This window comes from Rattus norvegicus, chromosome 4 (assembly GCF_021556685.1).
Source record: "Rattus norvegicus strain SHRSP/BbbUtx chromosome 4, alternate assembly SHRSP_T2T, whole genome shotgun sequence".
Taxonomy (NCBI): domain Eukaryota; kingdom Metazoa; phylum Chordata; class Mammalia; order Rodentia; family Muridae; genus Rattus; species Rattus norvegicus.
The window spans coordinates 97,195,628-97,216,103 of record NC_141537.1 but is presented as its reverse complement, the minus strand read 5'-3'; the positions used below and the strand labels follow the sequence as shown (position 1 = coordinate 97,216,103).

At 41.7% G+C, this 20,476-nt stretch overlaps 1 long non-coding RNA gene across 5 annotated transcripts in view; it reads right to left on the bottom strand.

Moving 5' to 3' along the window:
* Positions 1-20,476, bottom strand: part of LOC100912188 (uncharacterized) — a 48,195-nt gene that overhangs the window by 15,272 nt on the left and 12,447 nt on the right. For 3 of the 5 annotated variants that reach the window (XR_015686633.1, XR_015686636.1, XR_015686634.1), the window contains exons 2-3: positions 6,448-6,563; positions 4,243-4,335 (exon numbers count right to left, since the gene is read on the bottom strand). This is a non-coding gene — a long non-coding RNA (uncharacterized LOC100912188). Of the gene's footprint in view, positions 1-4,242; positions 4,336-5,312; positions 5,404-6,447; positions 6,564-20,476 lie in introns of those variants that run through there. The other 2 variants (XR_015686637.1, XR_015686632.1) reach the window with 2 other exon arrangements.

Sequence of the window (20,476 nt, the reverse complement as noted above, 5' to 3'; positions counted from 1 at the left end):
CCAAGGGAGTTTTACTGAGTATATAAACCATACTTAAAGGCAGGCCCTGTGCCCAGTGCAAATAACAGGGATGACTTAGCACAAAGCAAACTCAGCGGTATTTTGGGGGAATTTTTTTGGTCTTATACTGATTTGAGGTGTGTATGTGTTCATGCGCGTATGTGTGTTTCTGCCTGTGTATCTATTTACTTCTTGTGCTCTTTCTTTTTCTTTTTCCTATTTCTTATTTCACTTTGTTTTATCCTTGTTTTCTTGTCTTTTTAATTTGCTTGTGTGTTTTCTTAAGAAAGAGAAAGACAGTATGGAGTTGGAAGGAGGTTGAAAGGTCTGGGAGGAGAAGAGGAAATCATGATCAGAATATATTGTATAAAATAATTTCATTTTCAATTTAAGATATATATTTAATTAAAAATGTCTTGCCATCACATTTTATTCTGGCTGCAATCTTTGTCTTCTGAGATTTTTCCACATAGGTCCATATTTCTTATTTCCTTAGTCAGTCTCCCCCTTTCTACATTTTAATTTTTTAAAAAGTATGTAATATTATAGAAGATATAACCAATATTCAATGTTCTTATAAGTACCTATCAAATTTCATCTCCCTATAACCTTCCAAAGATAAATCACTGTTTCGAAGCTTGTTTTTAATTATTCTCTTGATTTTTTTTCTCTTTTTAAATATTTTAACAACATAATAATAGATTTCATAATGACACACTTTCCTATAGGTATGTTTTGATCACATTAACTTCCATTTCCCTATTTTTCTTCCTCCTACTCCAACTTCTTCTTCCCAACTATTTCCATCTTCTTCTTTCATGTCTAGCTAGAACTAGACACAGGCATCTTATCAGAGGCTACATCACTGGACGAAATCTTAGATCATCAGAACACAGTGGTCCTCATTAGCCTGTCCTCATCTATGATGGAAGGTCAATAGACCCATACTTGTTCTGTTCTTCTGTAAGTAACCATAGTTACTAAGAGTTCAAGAACCGAATGTCCACATCTTGCCCAGACAACAGTGTTCTACAACACTCTTCCTTCACCTCTCACATTTGCTCTCTTCTCTTTGGCATACTTTGAGCTTTGCAGGGGATGATATCATTGTCCAACTTAGGACTGAGCAATCGAGAGTCACTTCTCTGCATTTAAATCTCTTGATTTGATCTGCAGTAACTGATACCTACTTGAAAAAGCAGCTTTTCTGACCAAAGATGACAGCAGCAACATAAATATTTAGCAGGCATTTTGGCAGGCACATTCTATTCATTTAGCAAAGTGTGCAGTCACCCTTCAGGGTCTATGACCTTCCTGGATAAGCTTTTGACTGGGTACCATTTGTGAATTCCTTCTTGTGGAAAAACTTCAAGTTCAATCATAACTTGTTACCCTCAGAACAGTCATGCCACAATTGCACCAGTGGACACATCTTTAAGAAAACCAAACTTACTGTAACTTACTTTTTTTTTAACCTTTTCTCTTTTTCTTTTATTGGATATTTTCTTTATTTACATTTCAAATGTTATCCCCTTTCCTGACTTCTCCTCCAGAAAACTCCCATCCAATCCCCCACCCCTGCCTCCATGAGAGTGCTCCTCCACCCACCCACTCCCTCCTGCTTTCCCACTCAGGCATTCTACAATGGGGCATCGAGACTTCACAGGACAAAGGGCCTCTGTAACCACTGATGCCCAACAAGGCCCATCTTCTGCTCCTTATGTGGCTGGAGCCATGGCCCTTCCATATGTACTCTTTGGTTGGTGATTTAGTCCTTGGGAGCTCTGGAATGTCTGGTTGGTTGATATTGTTCTTTCAATGGAGTTGAAAACCCCTTCAGCTCCTCAGTCCTTTCTCTAACTCCTCCATTGGGGACCCCATACTCAGTCCAATGGTTGGCTGCGAGCATCTGGCTCTGTATTTGTCAGGCTCTGGCAGAGCCTCTCAGGAGAGAGCTATATCAGGCTCCTGTCAGCGTGCACCTCTTGGCATCCCCAATAGTGACTGCGTTTGGTAACTGCATGTGGATAGATCCCCATGTGGGGCAGTCTCTGGATGGCCTTTCCTTTAGTCTCTGCTCCACACTTTGTCTCTGAATTTCCTCCTTGTGAGTCTTTTGTTCTCCCTTCCAAGTAGTACTGAAGCATCCACACTTTGGTCTTCCTTCTTCTTGAGCTTCATGTGGTCTCTACAAATTGTATCAGGTATTCTGAGCTTTTGGGCTAATATCCACTTATCACTGATTAGATATCATGTGTGTTCTTTTGTGATTGGGTTACCTCACTCACGATGATATTTTCTAGTTTCATCCATTTGCCTAAGAAATTCATGTTTTTAATAGCTGAGTAGTATTCCACTGTGTAAATGTACCACATTTTCTGTATCCATTCCTAATAACTCACATGATGAAGATATCCAGTACAATGAATTTTGCTAAGTATAATCAGTAACAATCAGTAACAACCACCACAATTACAACTCAGGTTTCACTTGCTTGCAATCTCTTCCCATCCTCTCCGCTGCTAGCACTCACTGCTTCCTGAAGGTATGGTCTTGCTTTCCCTAGAGTTTTATATGCAGTACGTGATCTTTCTATTTTACCTCTTCCAGTGCGTTCAATACTTTTGGGATTTGTTTCCCTATGTATGCAGCATTGTCCAACTAATCAGCTAATAAGTATGTAAGTTATTAATCATTTTAGAACACTATGACTAATACTGCTGTGAGAGCTCATAGACAAGTCTGTGTAAGAGCACATCTTCTCACCCAGTACAAGATTGCTGAATTTTCTGTAAAGAATATGCTTAGCTTTCAAGACACTGTCAACATTCTCCAAAGTGGCCAAACCATTTTTCTCTCTGTCTGTCTCTATCTCTCTGTCTCTGTCTCTCTGTCTCTCTGTCTCTCTCTCTCTCTCTACCCCCCCCCATCCCTTTCTCCCTTTGAGGCAGGCTCTCAATACGCAGCCCAGACTGGCATGGAACTCCGAGATCTGCCTGCCTCTGCCTCCCAGGTGTTAAGATTGAAGGTTTACATTAGCACCTATCTAAGTATAACAAGTTTAACTGTTACATTTAGGTCAAGTTAATTATCTTTTTCAACATTATTTGATTATTTAGGCCTTTGCATATTCATATAAATCATAAAAGCAACCTGTCAAATTTGCTGGACATAGGGAAACACACCTATAATGCCAGCACTTGGGAGGCAGAGGTGGGAGAATGAATAATTCAAGCCTCATCTTGGTTATGTACCAAATTTGAAGTCAGCCTGGGCTACAAAAAGAAAAAAGAAAGAAAGAAAAAACCCAAAATAAAGAACCCCAATTGTGCATTATGCTTCCTATAATTTTTAGCACAAAGAGGGGACAGAGATTCACCTCCACAGCAAACAAGTATAACTTTGGACACAATTATTAGCAACTATCACTTTAGAAGACTGGTGTTTAGCATGTTATTGCCATGAAGGACACCATGACCAAGGCATCACTTACAAAGAAAAACATTTAATTGGGGCTGGCTTACAGTTTCAGAGGTTCAGTCCATCATTATCATGGCAGGAAGCATGGCAGTGTGCAGGCAGATGTGGAACTGGAGGAGCCGATAGTTCTACATTTTGATAGGCAGGTTGTCACAGGAGACTGTGTGTCACACTAGGCTTGAATATAGGAAACCGTAAAGCCCACCTCACAGTGACACACTTCCTCCAACAAAACCACACCTTCTAATAGTACCACTCCCTATGAGCCAAACATTCAAACACTCATGTGTCTTTGGGGGGCTATATCTATTTAAACCACAGCTGGAAAATTACCAAAGTCAGGTGACAAACCCAAGAATTTTGACTCCTAAAAACTCTACCATACCAAATAAGAATGCATTTGTGGCCTTCATTTTAGAAAAGGGACAGGAGATTTCTTATACACATATCTTTATGATGAGTAGTGACCTCTACAGCCTTACCAGTAGTGGTTTTGGTTTGGAAAAGGTACCACATAAGAGCTGCTATGATAGAAACTTCACACAGCATTGGGTAAGTACTAAGGTATTTGTGATCCCCAAGAGCCCAGCGTAAATGGGATGTGTGCAGCAGAGACTTGAAAACTTCTGTGCCTTTTAATGTACCCCAGCCCACACTGTCAGCAGAGAACAAAAGCTTTACAGTTTAAACCACTGAGCATAACCTCTGACTGCATCATTGGTCCATCAATAAGCCAAGGACTAGGGAGTCAAGCACACCTACCTACTCCTGGAGGGAAGCAGGTCGGTAGAGATGAGTGACTTCATACTCTGGGAGAGACAGTTCTTGAGTTTTGAGTGCAGACAAGTCAGTAGCCTAATGAGAAAAAAGCAATAATTATAAGTAGACTAAATAAAATACAAAATCACTAAGCATATTATCTCAATGTTTGCTTTTTAAACAACAAAACACAATCAGAGGATGATAATACTCAAGAGATTAAAAACTAATCAATGAAACTTGAGTCCAAAAGGTTCTAGATATTGGATTTAAAAAAGCCATGTTTAAAGGTATCTTTTATAGATATGTATAAGGAAATTAATTTTTAATTAATTAAGTAAGCAAGCAAGACAAGTCTCACTGAGTAGCACTGGCTGGCCTGGAACTCATTGTGTAGACCAGGCTAAACTCAAACTCAGATATTCCCCTGCCTCTGCCCATCAAGAGCAGGAATTAAAGGCTACATTTGGCTAAAGTATAAGGAATTTAAAATGCACTTGTTCAAATAAGCAAGGGGCTGTGTGCTAACATTGGGTGAAACAGCTGGGCCCCTTGGCTGGTAGAAGGACCTGGTGAAAAAAGCAGCAGAAGCCGTCGAGCTGCAAAAACTTCACTGAAACGATGAAGCGCGGTAGGTTTGTTTTGCCATAAAGGCATCTGTGAACTCACGGATGGATCCACACAAACCATAAATCTAAAGAACAGGGAAAAGTGTAGAAGGAAATTAAACAGAGCCTTAGAGCCCGTCGTTGGGTCACATAAATAGTCTTTTTGCTTGTTTGCTTTGATTTTTTTTTTTTAAGACAGGGTTTCTCTGTGTAATCCTGGAACTTACTCTGTAGACCAGGCTGGTCTTGAATCCCTAGAGATCTGCCTGCCTCTGACTCCCTAGTGCTGGGATTAAAGGTGTGCATCACCAGCCAAAGAAAGAAAAGCAGAAAGAATAACAGCAATGACAAATAGCAGAATTGTTTGGGCCTAGGTGTTGGCTCAATGAGTAAAGAGCTTGCCGTATAAGCATAAGGAGCAGAGTTCAGATCCCCAAGATAGCATGTAGATAGGGTTGGGGTTACCTGCATTTCCACCACTGGGAAAGCAAAGACAGCGATCCCTGCAGCAAATGGACATCCAGAGTAGCCAGGCCACTGGCTACAACCCACAGACCTTGCCTCAATGAATAAGGAAGAGAACCATTCAGCAAGGCTCTTGAAATCAATCTTGGGCTTCACACACACACACACACACACACACACACACACACACACACACGCCCACATACCCACATGTGACGATGCATAAAATGTATACATGTATACCACATGTACCACACTAACATGGACATGAATACAAAATAGTGTGTATAGTTATGTATTTTCTCTTCACCTCTTTAAGGGCACTGATATTTTGTCATGTGTTTGTATGTATGTGTTGTGCTTGTGTGGGGTGCACTTACTGCGAATGGGCGTATTAACCTGGATGTGCACTTATGGAGGCCAACTTACAGAGTCATCTTCTGGCTCCTTCCTCTGTAGATTTCTACCATATCTTTTGAGAAATGCTGGTTCACTTAACCTGCAGCTGTCAGTTTCAGCTGCACTGGCTGACTGATAGGCTCCCTGTGATCCTCCTGACTTTGCCCCGCAGCATCCCTAGGATTGCAGGGCACGTGTTGCTACATCCGGATTTTATCTGGTAACAAGGATCCAAGCTCAGGTCTTGCTTGTGCATCGAGTACCTCATCTCCCCATCCCTGGATATCAGACTCTGAAATGAATCTTGTAACACCGCATCACATACATATATATATATATATATATATATACACATACACACTCACATATAAAGTGGCCAAAGGCTCCTATGTATTATCAAAACTCATTAGCATTTACTTGATTTACAATGGGATAAGTTACAGAAGCACTCTGGTTTTAGAGAACTCCTCAAAATGAGGCTAAAAGTACAGTTACCAAGTCAAAAGAATTAGAATGGAATAAAAAAAAAACACACACAAAAAGATAAAGGAGGGATAGACAGAAAAGCAAAACAACGCCAGGAGAAATGAATAGGGGAAAGGAGCAAACAGGCCAACTTATCCAACAGGTTCTCGCTGACATCCCATATGAGTGGACCCATGCACCAATTGAAAGCCAGCAAACATGAGACTGGAAAGGGAGAAGGAACTCATGCTTCCCACAGCCAAATCCATACCTCATCCAACAAAATTTTCACTTCCAGTATGGTGGGTTTCGTCTCTAGAAGTTCCACATGGGTGTTCTTCATGCTTTCAAGTTATTCCTCCTTATGTTGATATTTTTTTCTGCCTTCTGGACACATGAAGCACATTTATGATGGCAGTTTGAACACTCCTGTCCACTGTTTCACCATTGATCATTTCTATTTCTCTTTCTATTGCTTGTACTTTTACCCATATTCCAGGTCATAATTTTGCTCATTTCTTATTTATAGTTATGCCCTCTAGTTCCTTACTTTTAAATCATATGCTGAAAAAGACACGTGCTCCACTATGTTCATCGCAGCCTTATTTATAGTAGCCAGAAGCTGGAAAGAACCCAGATGCCCTTCAACAGAGGAATGGATACAGAAAATGTGGTACATCTACACAATGGAATATTACTCAGCTATCAAAAACAACGGCTTTATGAAATTCGTAGGCAAATGGTTGGAACTGGAAAATACCATCCTGAGTGAGCTAACCCAATCACAGAAAGACATACATGGTATGCACTCACTGATAAGTGGCTATTAGCCCAAATGCTTGAATTACCCTAGATGCCTAGAACAAATGAAACTCAAGACGGATGATCAAAATGTGAATGCTTCACTCCTTCTCTAAAAGGGGAACAAGAATACCCTTGGCAGGGAAGAGAGAGGCAAAGATTAAAACAGAGACTGAAGGAACACCCATTCAGAGCCTGCCCCACATGTAGCCCATACATATACAGCCACCCAATTAAACAAGATGGATGAAGCAAAGAAGTGCAGACCGACAGGAGCCGGATGTAGATCGCTCCTGAGAGACACAGCCAGAATACAGCAAATACAGAGGCGAATGCCAGCAGCAAACCACTGAACTGAGAATAGGACCCCCGTTGAAGGAATCAGAGAAAGAACTGGAAGAGCTTGAAGGGGCTCGAGACCCCATATGTACAACAATGCCAAGCAACCAGAGCTTCCAGGGCCTAAGCCACTACCTAAAGACTATACATGGACTGACCCTGGACTCTGACCTCATAGGTAGCAATGCATATCCTAGTAAGAACACCAGTGGAAGGGGAAGCCCTGGGTCCTGCTAAGACTGAACCCCCAGTGAACTAGACTGTTGGGGGGAGGGCGGCAATGGGGGGAGGGTTGGGAGGGGAACACCCATAAGGAAGGGGAGGGGGGAGGGGGATGTTTGCCCGGAAACCAAAGAATTATTATTAAGTATTAAATAAATTAAAAAAAAAATAAATCATATGCTGGACATCATGAACTTTGTTGCTGGTTTCCAGATTCCCTTGTGCTCTTTGAACATTGCTATATTTCCTTCTGGCACAGAGCCAGCTTTTGGATTACAGTTGAATCTTTTCCAGCTTTCTGTTAAGCCTTATTATTCCGGGGTGGGTTTTGCATCCCTTTAAGCCAACTACCAAGGTATTTTATATCTAAGTTTCCTTCTGATACATCAACCATTACAAGACCTTTATGCCTAGAACTGTGAGAACAAAAACATCTCTCATTTTTTGTGAGGTCTGGGAATGATTCTGTCCTCTTATTTTTGGAAATCCTTTCTCTGACCTTCACACTAGCAAAGGTTAGTGTATAGCCAAAGACAAGAAGTGAGTCCTCTTGTAAATTCTCAGAGCTGCCCTGTCTGGCTGTTACCCTGGGTTACTCTGCTGTATCAGTTGTGGACGCCTTATTCTCCAGTACCACTTTCTGATCCTGCCAATCAGAAGAGACCACTGAACTCTGATCAGAAGACCCCTTCCTTTGCCCAGGCAGAGGCCTGGAAGAGCCACTGAAATGCCCTCTTACTAGGAGAGACCTGCTGCTGTTTGCTCATTTCTCAAATCATTGTTTGACATATTTTCTATTTGTTTATGAAAGAGTAGATTTACTATCTGTTCCAAGATCCTGTTAGACGTTTTCTATTCTTCGTCTTTTAAAAATACTTCAAAGATAGATTCCACAACTGTTTTTTTAATTGGATATGGTAAGATTATTTTAAAAGTATAGTAAATGATACCACTGGTTGTTTTTTTAAATTTAAAAAATTTACTCAACATAAAGTATTGTTTATAAAATTTCAATCTGTTAGTCTGAATAACTATATTTCAATTATATTCACATTTGCCTGCTCCTTTCCTCTGTTTTTTATTTGTTTGAGGAATTCATACATGAATATGTATGTTTGATCCAACCCATACCCCACTCCCTCACCTCCATCCAACCTTCTTATTCCCGTATTACCACTTTTCCAGTCCCCAACATCAAGTGGTCTTTTTTTTAATTTATTAATTTTATTTATATGAGTCTTCAGCCACACCAGAAGAGGGCATCAGATCCCATTACAGATGGCTGTAAGCCACCATGTGGTTGCTGGGAATTGAACTCAGGACCTCTGGAAGAGCAGTCAGTGCTCTTAACCGCTGAGCCATCTCTCCAGCCCCCCTGTGCTCTTTTTAAAACCCATTGCGTAGGCTTAATGCTGCCAGTATGTGCATGGGTGTGGGGCCATCCAACAGAACAGCCAGCCTATCATTGCTTCATTCCTGAAGACAACTGACTCTCTCCCCCAGGACCCATCGACTGTCAGTAGCTCCTCAGCTAGCAAGACTTGATGAGCCTGTCCCTTGTCTAACTTTTGAATAACCTTTTTGATTTGGGGGTTTTGATTTCTTGTTGTTTTTTTAAGACAGGGTTTCTTTGCGTAGTCTTGGCTGCCTGTAAATCAGGCTCGCCTCAAACTTACACAGATCTGCCTGCATCTGCCTGCCAAGTGTTGGAATTAAAAGCATGCACCACCCCCACTGGGCTTAAGAAACCTTTTTTTATATGAGTGTATAAAGTTTTTTTTTTCTTTCAGTGATTGTCTTTTTTATCTCTACGATGATGTGAACAACGGTTAACATGTTCTCCCGTGTGTCCACTAGTTGGCACATACAGGCATTTCCCTATAGGAATAGACTCGCTGAGGTTTAGGGTAAGAAACATCCATTTCCTAAGACAATACCCTGCTTTTCAGTTTTCAACCTACTACCCTACTTTCTGTTTTCTATCACAAGACTCTCCTCAACCAGCTCAGAGCCTCTGCTCAAATCACTTTCCTTCCCTAAAACCCATTCCCCATTTTCATTTACAAAGTGTGCCTTTACAACCTATGACCTTTGCACAAAGCCTCCTTTGACTTCCCACATGAATTGGCTGTTGCTTTAATTGGATGTGGTTGATTAAACTCACGTGAGAGTCTAATCACTTATCCAACTATAGTATTCAGGGTTATGTCCACTGGGGAGTGATAAGGTTAGGTCCTTCAGGTAAAGCTGTATGATTGAGTCCTGGTGTCTCTGTAAGGAGAAGCGAGACCACACAGATATACACACGTATGTTGCAGCCTAGAGGGTCTTTACAGGAACGCATACAGTTGTTCTTAGACCTTGTACCTCCAGGATAGTGAACCCATTTCAGCATTTTACTGTAACAAGGAATATCTGATCAGTGAAATATGAAGATTTTCCCCTTTATTTTTCATCATAACGCCAAGATCATAGCAGATGGCTCAGTGGTTAAAAACACTTGCTGCTCTTGCAGAAGACAAGAGATTGGTTTCCAACACCCACATTGAGTATCTGACTATCACCAGTCACACCAACTCTAGGGGATCTGACACCTTCTTCTGGCCTCCATGGGCACCCATACACATATAGCAGACACACATAAACACATAGTACATAAATAAAAATTTTAAAAAGTGAAATAAAACCCTAATGAGTTATTGTAGATTTCTTGTGCATAGAAACCATATCTTTACCTCTTGGTATCCTTGATGTCTAGCATAGTACTTTACAGTGAATTCCCTACAGTTGACAAGCGAGAGTAGCTCCTACTGACTCAGTATAGTCTTCTATTCCTGTCAAGGCATTTCAGGCAACCCCCACCTACAGGCCAGCAGAGGAACCTGTCTGCCACTCCTGCCTGACTCTCTTTCTCGAACATGTCAAACACCACTTGTTCCAGTCACACAGAAGGACATGCGGATCTAAAAACATGCATCTGTGCTTTTGCATATGATCTCTATCCCTACCATAATCTCCCTTCCCATGGTCAGCTAACTCTTACTCATGCTGTACAACTCCAATTGAGTTTCCTCTCCACAGGCTGATTTGAATGCCCTGCCCTGTGTTCTAAAATATTCTGCACTTAGCAGTTTATCACATTGGACCATGTTTCTCAACTGCATGTTCTTCTCCCTGATAAACGCCACTCTTCAAGGATAGAAGCCATGACTTTCTTTACTTTGCACCCTAGAAAGTCAGCACAGGGTCTGGCACACAGAATGTATTTGGCTTATAAGGAATAAATGTCTGTTGGCTGTAGATTGTCGCAGATTAAAGGACGCTGAGCCTTTTTTGAATATTTGGAAGGAATTACCCATTCAAGGCAGAGTCTTTGATTATGTTCCTACCACTAAAGAAAGAAAGGAAGAAATGGAGAAGTTGGGTGGCTTCTCCAGGATCACACCCAGCCAGGCAGTCATTTTCTACAGTTCTTAACCATGATACTCTCTCTACTGCCTAGACCTTGCATGAACCCTGTCCCTAAGAAGTTGTGTCTCACAAAAGGAGACAGGCAGGTGGGAGATCAATCACCACACAGGGTGTATGTACAACATAGAGGAGCAAAACAGCTCGGGGGAGCCACAGATGCGAGAGGTGGAAGCACGTGGTTTCAGATATGCCTCCTCTAGGAAGCGGAGCTCTAACTGGGCTTTAAAGAAAGAGCACTCTGACTGGAGTTAAGGGAAAGACTTGCTAGGCAGAGACAAGGCGAGCAGCACAGAGGAATGAAACATGTTTTGTGTTCCAGTGCCAGCTACTTACATTGTTGAGCCCAACACAAATTGAAGCTGTAGGCACACATCATTAACAGTTTCATAACAGTTACAGCAGGCTGCTAAATCAAACAGGAAGTGCTTCCAAGCTTTGTGCAACTGAACAGGTGTCACACTCATAAAGGCAGACCCGAGAGATACCATAAATGCTTCAGAATCGCTGGAACAAGAAGTACCTAAGCAGTACTTTACGAGGCAGGAAATGATATTGGCAAGGTCAGTGGAGGCCAGATCATGCAAGGAGGCTGGAATCTGTCCCATCACTAACAAGAAGCCCCAGAAGGCTTCTTAGCAGTGATGTAACCTGACTGGATTAGTTTGCAACAGCTCTTCTGGTAGTCCTGCCAGAGAGAGATGGGAGGGTAAGAGAGGAAACCCAGGCCAGCTCAGCAGTAGTTGTGATTGTATGGGCCAGAGAGGCTCCAGCCTTGAACTTGGCCTTTGCACCAGGAATCTCCAAGAAAGGTAGTGCTAAGAAAGACCGGAAAGATGGCTTGCAGAGTTAATACTTAAGGTGTACAAAGTTCTCACAGGAAAGAGGCACGGGTGAGGGCTGACGGAGGTTATAAAGTTCAAGATAGAAGTACACCATTTTTGCTTTGGTCTGTTAGACTGATTCAAAATGCTGTTCATTCTAATTATTGAACACAATCTTATCATTTTTTATTAGGGGAGCCCATCCTAGAGAAGGCACAAATGCAAGAGACGAAGCTGTTGTCCAGGTCTCTGTTTCTGTAACTTGCACAAGCCGGTCAGGAACCTATTTATTTATCATTGGTTTCTTTCCACATAGCCTGTGGGTGTCACTGGAGTTCCCCATGAGATAGAACTGATCCTTCCACCCTTCAGATGAGATTTCTCAGTTACCAAACTATTCTCAGGAAGCTTCCTGCGTTCTTTTCGGTGTACGAACCCCGTCTCATCTGATCTACAGAGTAAGAATTACATGAACACACCAGTGCTTTGGTATATCAGCTCACTGACACAGAGTGTAAACACCAAACCTCCAGAAGGCTAAAAGTGGTTCCCACAGCTAAATTCCTCCCATAACCCTCCGAGTGTATGCTCTTCTGTTTGGTTTTTCATGCTTCACTTCATTCGTGCGAACTGCCCATTCTGACTTCCCTTTTACCTCTTTGCTGAGAAACTTTAGGACCTAGGACTCATTGAAACTCTCAAGGTATCTGCACAGAATTCATAACTGTTTGTATTAAGTAATCTTTCAAAGCAAGAGGGGTGGATAGTTCTACAGCTCACTTCCTGTTTCCAGGGACAACCATCACACCATAAATGTAATGTTTCCACATTCCGTTGCTGCTAGTGCCTAGGGTCTTGAGTGTGCTGTACAGACACCCTATCACTAAGCTACAACCCAACCAACATGTTTAACATTTCACCTGTCCTTCAATAGGGCAGCATTCTTTAGATGGCTAATAACTGGGCTGCTGAATGTGGCAGAATGGTCATGACCTTTCACCTCGGATGGGTGAGGTCACAAGTACAGTGTTAGATGAGTTATTTAACTTTCATTTTACTGGGTCTAAAAAGGAAATGTAGAGCTGCACTGTAGGGTTAGAAGAACAAATGAACTTACAGATGTGTAGGACAGCTGTCCTGAGTGAGACTGCCCATGATGCCGGACACCTGAATAGCCTGTGTACCTTCTGTAAGGGAAATATTTAATATCTTTATTATGCTGTCACAAAAGTCACTTGGGTGGTTAGCTTCAAAGTATGAGTGGCTTTCTTCCCTACTGCTAAGGGGTCACCACTTCAGGACCCCATTAAGCTTCTAAAGCCTGAAACTGACTCCTCATGGTCAGGTCCAGAGATACACCATCTTCATTCTATGAAATAGCAAGGCACTTTCCTCTTTCCCTTTCTACAAATTGTGTTTGGTTTCTTAGTCAGTGCTTCAGTAATTTCCTCAGGAGTCTCCCTCAACCTTAACCAAGTTACTTGATTGGACCCTGGCTTTGACTCTCATAGCAACTTTCATTGTTCCATATTACAACCTTGCACAATTAAAAATTCAACAATTAATCCTGAAATTTTTTTCCAACATCAACTCCTTGGGAACTCTGTCTTTTTCCTCACCATAGACCTAGCACCTGGTACACTGGTCTGTATACAGTAGGTACATAACAGCACTGCCCTGTATACAGTAGGTACCTAGTAGCAGTGTGTGAGTAAATGAATGAATGTTGGACCAATATTAAGCGATTTGTATAAACATGTATATTACTCATGGATATAAGTGATTTGAATAGATTATTTGATTCATAGAAATATGAATCTCATCATCTGTACATGAAGACTCTTGCAAGTATCAAACAAACAAATGTATAATATATGTATTGAAGTGCCTTTATCATGGTGGGAATGATCTGTGCAGATCCAGACACACTATTTCCTTTCATAATTACTGTATATGAGGATAAATACTTAGCCCTCAGTAGAACTAATGGCCATTTCTCATAGATGTCACATCCCTGCAGACAGGGAAAGAGACCCATGTGAGAGTATATAAAGTCTACCTGTGGAGGCTAACTATGTCCTAGAGCGAGTTTCTGAGTATAAGATCTCAGCAGTAGATCCAAAAAGGTGTGTGATGGTAGGAGTGAGAAACTAACAGTGTGTAAGACACCAAGTCTGCCATACTGATGCAGTGCACCAAAGGTACTTAAGCTGAGTCTACACTGATGCAATGCACCAAAGGTACTTAAGCTGAGTCTACACTGATGCAATGCACCAAAGGTACTTAAGCTGAGTCTACACTGATGCAGTGCACCAAAGGTACTTAAGCTGAGTCTACACTGATGCAGTGCACCAAAGGTACTTAAGCTGAGTCTACACTGATGCAGTGCACCAAAGGTACTTAAGCTGAGATTTGGTTATGTTAAAGAAATTTTTCAAAGTCACAGAGCTAGGATCCCAAACAAAGATAACCAATCAGCACAAATGTCACAAAGAAAGTATTGGGAAGGGCAAGGGAGACCATGCAGGAGCAAGAGAGTTTGGTAAGGCGGGCTTCACACTCGCAGACTGAGAAGCTCCTTTTTCTAAGAAATTATAATTCTAAAAACTTGGTCTTTGACCCATTCTGTCCTCCTAACATCCATTCCATTTAAAATATAAAGACTCCATGCATGTAATGCTTTGAGAAATAAAATATAATAATGCATCTCAGAAGCACATGAAGCAGCCATCACCTCAGCACGATGAGGAGTCAGACACTCAGAGCATGGGGCAGAGGAAGAACAGAAACCCAAGAGAAGAGCTGGTGGGCGCTAAGGACAGGTCCTTCCACTTCACACTACTGTGTCTCACTGTCACGTCACCTTGGCCTCTCCAGTGCACAACTGAGGTCTGATCTCCAACACTGTTGATCCTGGAGCCATGGACTTCCTTCGCAATCTATATGATTAAAATAAAGTTCAGTGGTTCTGCCATTAACCACGTTGCTCATACAATCTGCAGTCACTTTTGATACCTACTCTTAACTTATTACCCAAAGCACAATTCGTGCTCTGTTTCTTCAGGTTTGCCCATCTCCTTCCTCTGTGATCCCTCCCACATGCTAGTCTGCCTGCTATTAAATAGCATGAACCTTCCCCACAAGCTCTCTCTATGGAGTTAGGGACCACAACTACCATTTTACCATTGTATATCCAGAGTTGAGCAAATTCATGATGCAATAAGAAATAAGTGTCGAACGAATAAACATTTGTTGACTAATGAATAGTGTTCATAATTATTTACAGAGTTAGGGCTCTATGGTACATAATGACAACAAGGACACCGTGAAAAAGATGTTAGTCCTGATCTAGAACACAGCCTGCATCGTCTTCCATTTCTCTACTGAAATAAGGCAATGGACTTCAGAGCAGCTTATGATTAGTTCAGTCTGCCCTGAGGTCTTTTGAGCTGTATGTCTTAGTTTTTAAATGCCCTATTTTAAGCTTTCTCTCTATTGTTATTCTATTTCCTCACTGGCCAAATAAAATCCTCAAAGCAGAAAAATGGTGTGTGTGTGTGTGTGTGTGTGTGTGTGTGTGTGTGTGTGTGTGTGTGTTTGTGTTGAGATGTTTGTGTGTGGAGGTGTTTGTATATGGGGGTGTTTGTATATAGGTGTGTGTATGTGTATGTCTATATGTATGTGTTTTTTTGTTGGGGTGTTTGTGTGTGGAGGTGTTTGCATATGGGGTTATTTGTACATGGGCATGTGTGGCTGTGGATGTGTTTTTGTGTTGGGGTGCTTGTGGGTGGAGGTGTTTGCATATGGACATGTATGTGTGAGTATGTGTGTGTGCTATCTAATTCTGTATAGAAACTTCTTTCAACAAGCTGTTTTGAGAGCCACCAAGATGACTCTGCAGGTAAGGGCATTTGACAGTCAAACCTGGTGACTTGAGTTCTTTCCCCAGAAAATAGTCAACCAAACAGCAAAGTGTGTGTATCTGCACACACATATGTGACTTGACAAAAATGACCTAAGTAACTGTTCTGATAAGAACAGAAATTGCTTATGGGATGCAGAGTTTGTGTGAAATGAAAGGCAGGAAGTCTTCTGGAGTGGTCCAAGCATCTTCGTAACGGAATATATTAGGGGCAGAGCTTGATTTGACCTTATCTGTTTATTGGGTTACACGAGCATCTTGTGCTTCCTTGAAGATAAATTTCACCTCAAAAACATTTTCATAAAAAATTAATTACTTTGTTATTTTATATGGATGTGTGATTTGTCTGTGCACCATATGTGCACAGAGATCAGAAGAGAGTGTCAGGGTCCCCGACACTGGTGTCACACAGTTGTGAGACACTTTGTGGGTGCTGCAAATCGAACCTGGTTCCTCTAAACGATCAACAAGTGCTCTGAATTACTGAACACACTTCTAGCCTCACTTCAAAATGTCTTGCGTAAAATATGCTTATTAGGGTAAACATCAATAGAAAATGGGAAGAAAAAAACCAGCATAACTTGTGACCCTACTTGCAAAAGAGCACTGCTTACATTTTAACATGTGGCCTTCCTGATTATTTCTATATGCCTACATAGCATGGAGATGGACAGAAAGTTGTTATCTTTTAATGTTTAAATAAACAGCTTACTAAGAACATACATAAAGGTTCTTTATAATTATCTCTTGAAGGATTAATTTGCTACATAGAACTGGAGTCTATGACACTCAGCATCTCTGCAGCAGGGCATCTGGACTGGGACATCACTCATTCCCTAAAGAGCTTCTTGAGACCTGAAATCCTAGCGTCTAGAGGATCACAGCAGTACATCGTTAGGCTGGGAGTTGAACACTTAGTTGATGAATTACATAAAGTAACATCTCAGAATTCATTCTTCTGCCATCCTCAGATGGTTAAACCATCAGAAGACCCAGTCCATGGCCCACTGGACTTATTTTTTTTTAACGTGGGGTGACCTGTATCATTGTTTGACTAGGTTATCATGATCTACAACCTCGGAAACATGCCACAGCATGAAATCATACAAGCAAAGAGCTCACACTTATATAAGAAATTCACACCAAATCGAAAGCTATATTTGAAGTCAGCAAAGTGACAGATCAACTTTAGAACTTCTATTTTAAAAGCCTCATTGCTAGGACTGGGAAAATGGCTCTGGGGGCAAAGTGCTCAAGTGTAAGTTTGTGAGTTACCCCTGTAAAGCCAGATGTGGTAGCAAGCAACCCTAACCCTGAAATGTAGGTAAAGAATTCACAGAACCAGGTAACCGGGCATAGGCAGCTGCAAACAAGAGATCCTGTCTCAAACAGGACAGCAGGAGATCAGCATCGATATGCTGTCTGTGACCCACATTCATCTGTACTCACACACATGCTCGTTAACACATTAAGTGTGGTTCACTTAGCAAGAGGTGCGATGACTTGTGGGTAAATGTTCTGCTGAGTCCTCTTTTGCCAATGATGGGAAACATTCAGACAGAATCATGTGAAAAGTAGAAAAGCAAGGGCCAGAAGCAAAGATCTGTGAGAAACACAACCGTCTTCGGCTTTACACTTCTGGCAAACGATAAAAGGCGTCTCTGATGACAGCAGCCAGATGGAGATCAAATGACAGCTGGGAGTTGATAATGGCCCCCAGCCCTCCGGCAGACAAGCACAGGGCAGTGGCAAGGGGTGTTGGATGGGTGGGGGTGGGGGGTGCTGCAAGTGGGGGGAGTGTGTTCCTGGTACTGCAGCCCAATTCTGGTAGCAACAGTATTATCCATGCCAGCCATGGCCCCTTCTGAGGTGCTGCCTGTCAGCCAGCTGCTACATTCCTGAACCACTTCAGCCTGGTTCTTGCGTCCTCTATACTCAGGCCTCTGTTAGTTACTGGATATAATCAGCTAGTTAATGTCCCCTAAGGTGGGAGGGTCCAGATGTTGAGGCAGCAGTCGATGGTTTGAAAGTTCACAAACACAGGAAGCCTCCAGAGGATGGAAGAAAACATACAGGCATTCTAACGTGAATTTGGAGGAAGTCATTGTTTGGTATATAAAGAGGCACAGATGAGAAATATGTGTATCACATCAAGGTCAACTCTTTAGCTCACAGAAATACATCATTTCCATTGTCAAATCTCTTTTCGTGAGGACGTACTTCACCCAAGAAGGACCTTGCATATCAGTTGTAGCTGTGGTTGCACTGAAATCCAGAGGAAGCTTTCATCACAGTGGGCAGACTTGGAAGCCTAGTATTTTTTGGTACCATCAATGACAGTCTAGATGCTAGACAAAATGAAAATAGACATGTGCTTTACTTAGATGAAGAAAATCAGAACAAATATAGCTAAAATGGAAACTGTAAAGAAGGTAGCATATCATAAAAATGCGTGGCTTTTTTACGATGGGCCATGGACTATAAGTACTAAACAAATACATAGTGTCTCCGTTAATGCTGTTTCTTAAATTTCATTTGTATGATTTTTATCCCTAGAAGAATTTTTCTTTGTAGTGCTAGAATTATAAGCATCTGCCACTATACAGCTGTAGACATTCTTGAGTTTTGAATACTGTACAAATAAGTAGATTGTATTAGTCTAGAAGGTTTCTTTATTAATAAAAAAGCCTAGCAAAGCGGAAAGGCAGAGATGTCACAGGTGACAAAAAATCTGAGAATGACGGCAGAGCACCGGACAGGAAGCCTGGAGCTCAAAGGAGAAGGCTTCTGAGAAAGAGAACTGTGGCTGGATTCAGGGCCACTGTGCATAGCTTCGGGTCACAGATGGGCTTGTTTTGATAGTTTACATGTAATATATAAGCCTAGACTTCTAAAACGGAGTAGAGGGTCCAGTTGCTAGGGATAATTAGAGACACATCAAATTAACTGAACCTAATTCAGAAGGTCATTAAACCGGAAGCCCACCTGGCCTCGGTCGTTTCGCCATCTGTTGTAGATGGTCTCTGATGCTTGAGTTCCCAGCAGCTCCCAGGTGTGGCCTGCTTATTAGGACACAGTGACAAACTGTACACCACAGCATTTGGTAAGCAGTCAATACGTTGATGTTAATACAGCAAATTGTAAGAGAGAGCTTCAACTGAACTCTGGAGGTGAGATGGAAATTTTGACATTCAATATCAAGGCTGCGAAAAAAATGTGTTTTGAATTCTTAGACACATTTCTCTGGAGATTAAATTTTTAAGACCAAAACACTGTCACTGTGTCTGTCAGTCAGTCAATCTGTCTGTCTCTGTTTGTATACATGTCTTTTGTCTCTGTCTGTCTGTCTGTCTGTCTCTGTCTCTTTGTCTTTCTCTGTCTCTGTCTCTCTGTCTCTGTCTCTCTGTATCTCTCTGTCTGTCTCTCTGTCTCTGTCTCTCTCTAGTCTCTCTCTCTCTCTCTCTCTCTCTCTCTCTCTCTCTCTCTCTCTCTTGCTCTCTCAGTGGTGATAAGGGATGGCATGCCTCAGTGACTGCAGAAAATAATAGAATAACAAATTAATAAGTACAAAATGTTAGAGCTGGAATGGACTTAGAGAACAACTTTCATATTTCCAGTTGTGCTCAAAGTGTGTCTCAGGGGCTGTGGCTGGGTTAAATGCATGTGTGTGAGAGGGTGTTGAGTAGAAGCCAATGCCTCCCCCCTCATCCCATTCCCTTTAGGCCACTACAGCCACACTTCTGCTTCTGTCTGTGTGGGGATGATGCCCATTTTGCCTTTGCCTTTGTCTGTGTGTTTTTTAGGGTTCCATAACTAGTTATCAAATGAAAAAACTGAGGGAGGGAGCCAGTAAATAACCTGCCTTACAGGACATATTATCTAATGCAGGTCCTTGGAAGGACATCAAACTAGATTTATCATAGTTGGCTACATATACAAAGTAGCTACATAAATGTTAATTGTAAAGCATCACTTCAAAACTTCCTTAAGTACAGGCCAGGTATAAAATGTAAGCAATGAAATAAGTCTGCAAGCAGCTTTTCATGTATTTGTAAAGAGGCTGCCCACAATAGAGAGGACAGTTTGTTCACCCTTTGACGCTCTAGCTGAAAATCCATAGGAAATCTATGGCTCATTGGGGCTTAGTGGTCAGAAGTATTATCAAGACTACTTCTTACTCCTTGACTCACTCCTGGGCTCACTCCTGGATCTTAAGGAGCTGAACCATAACACATGGGGAAAATCATACATGTCATGAGAATATTATTAAACCCAGTCCATCACTCTGCCACAGATACAGTCTGTGAAGCACGGAAGTGTTCACACAGGATAGACAGTTTTTGAATGCTATCTTACAGCGTAAGGTTTATTGATTTTTTTAAAAAAGATTTGTTTATTTCATGTCGCTACACTGTAGCTGTTTTGAGACACACCAGAAGAGAACATCAGATCCCATTACAGATGGTTGTGAGCCACCATGTGGTTTGCTGGGAATTGAACTCAGGACCCTTGGAAGAGCAGTCAGTGCTCTTAACCACTGAGCCATCTATCCAGCCCTTGATTTCTTTTTCTTTTTTCTTTTTCTTTTTTTTTTTATCTTTATTAACTTGAATATTTCTTATTTACACATTTCGATTGTTATTCCCTTTCCAGGTTTCCGGGCCAACATCCCCCTAACCCCTCCCCCTCCCCTTCTATGTGGGTGTTTCCCTCCCCATCCTCCC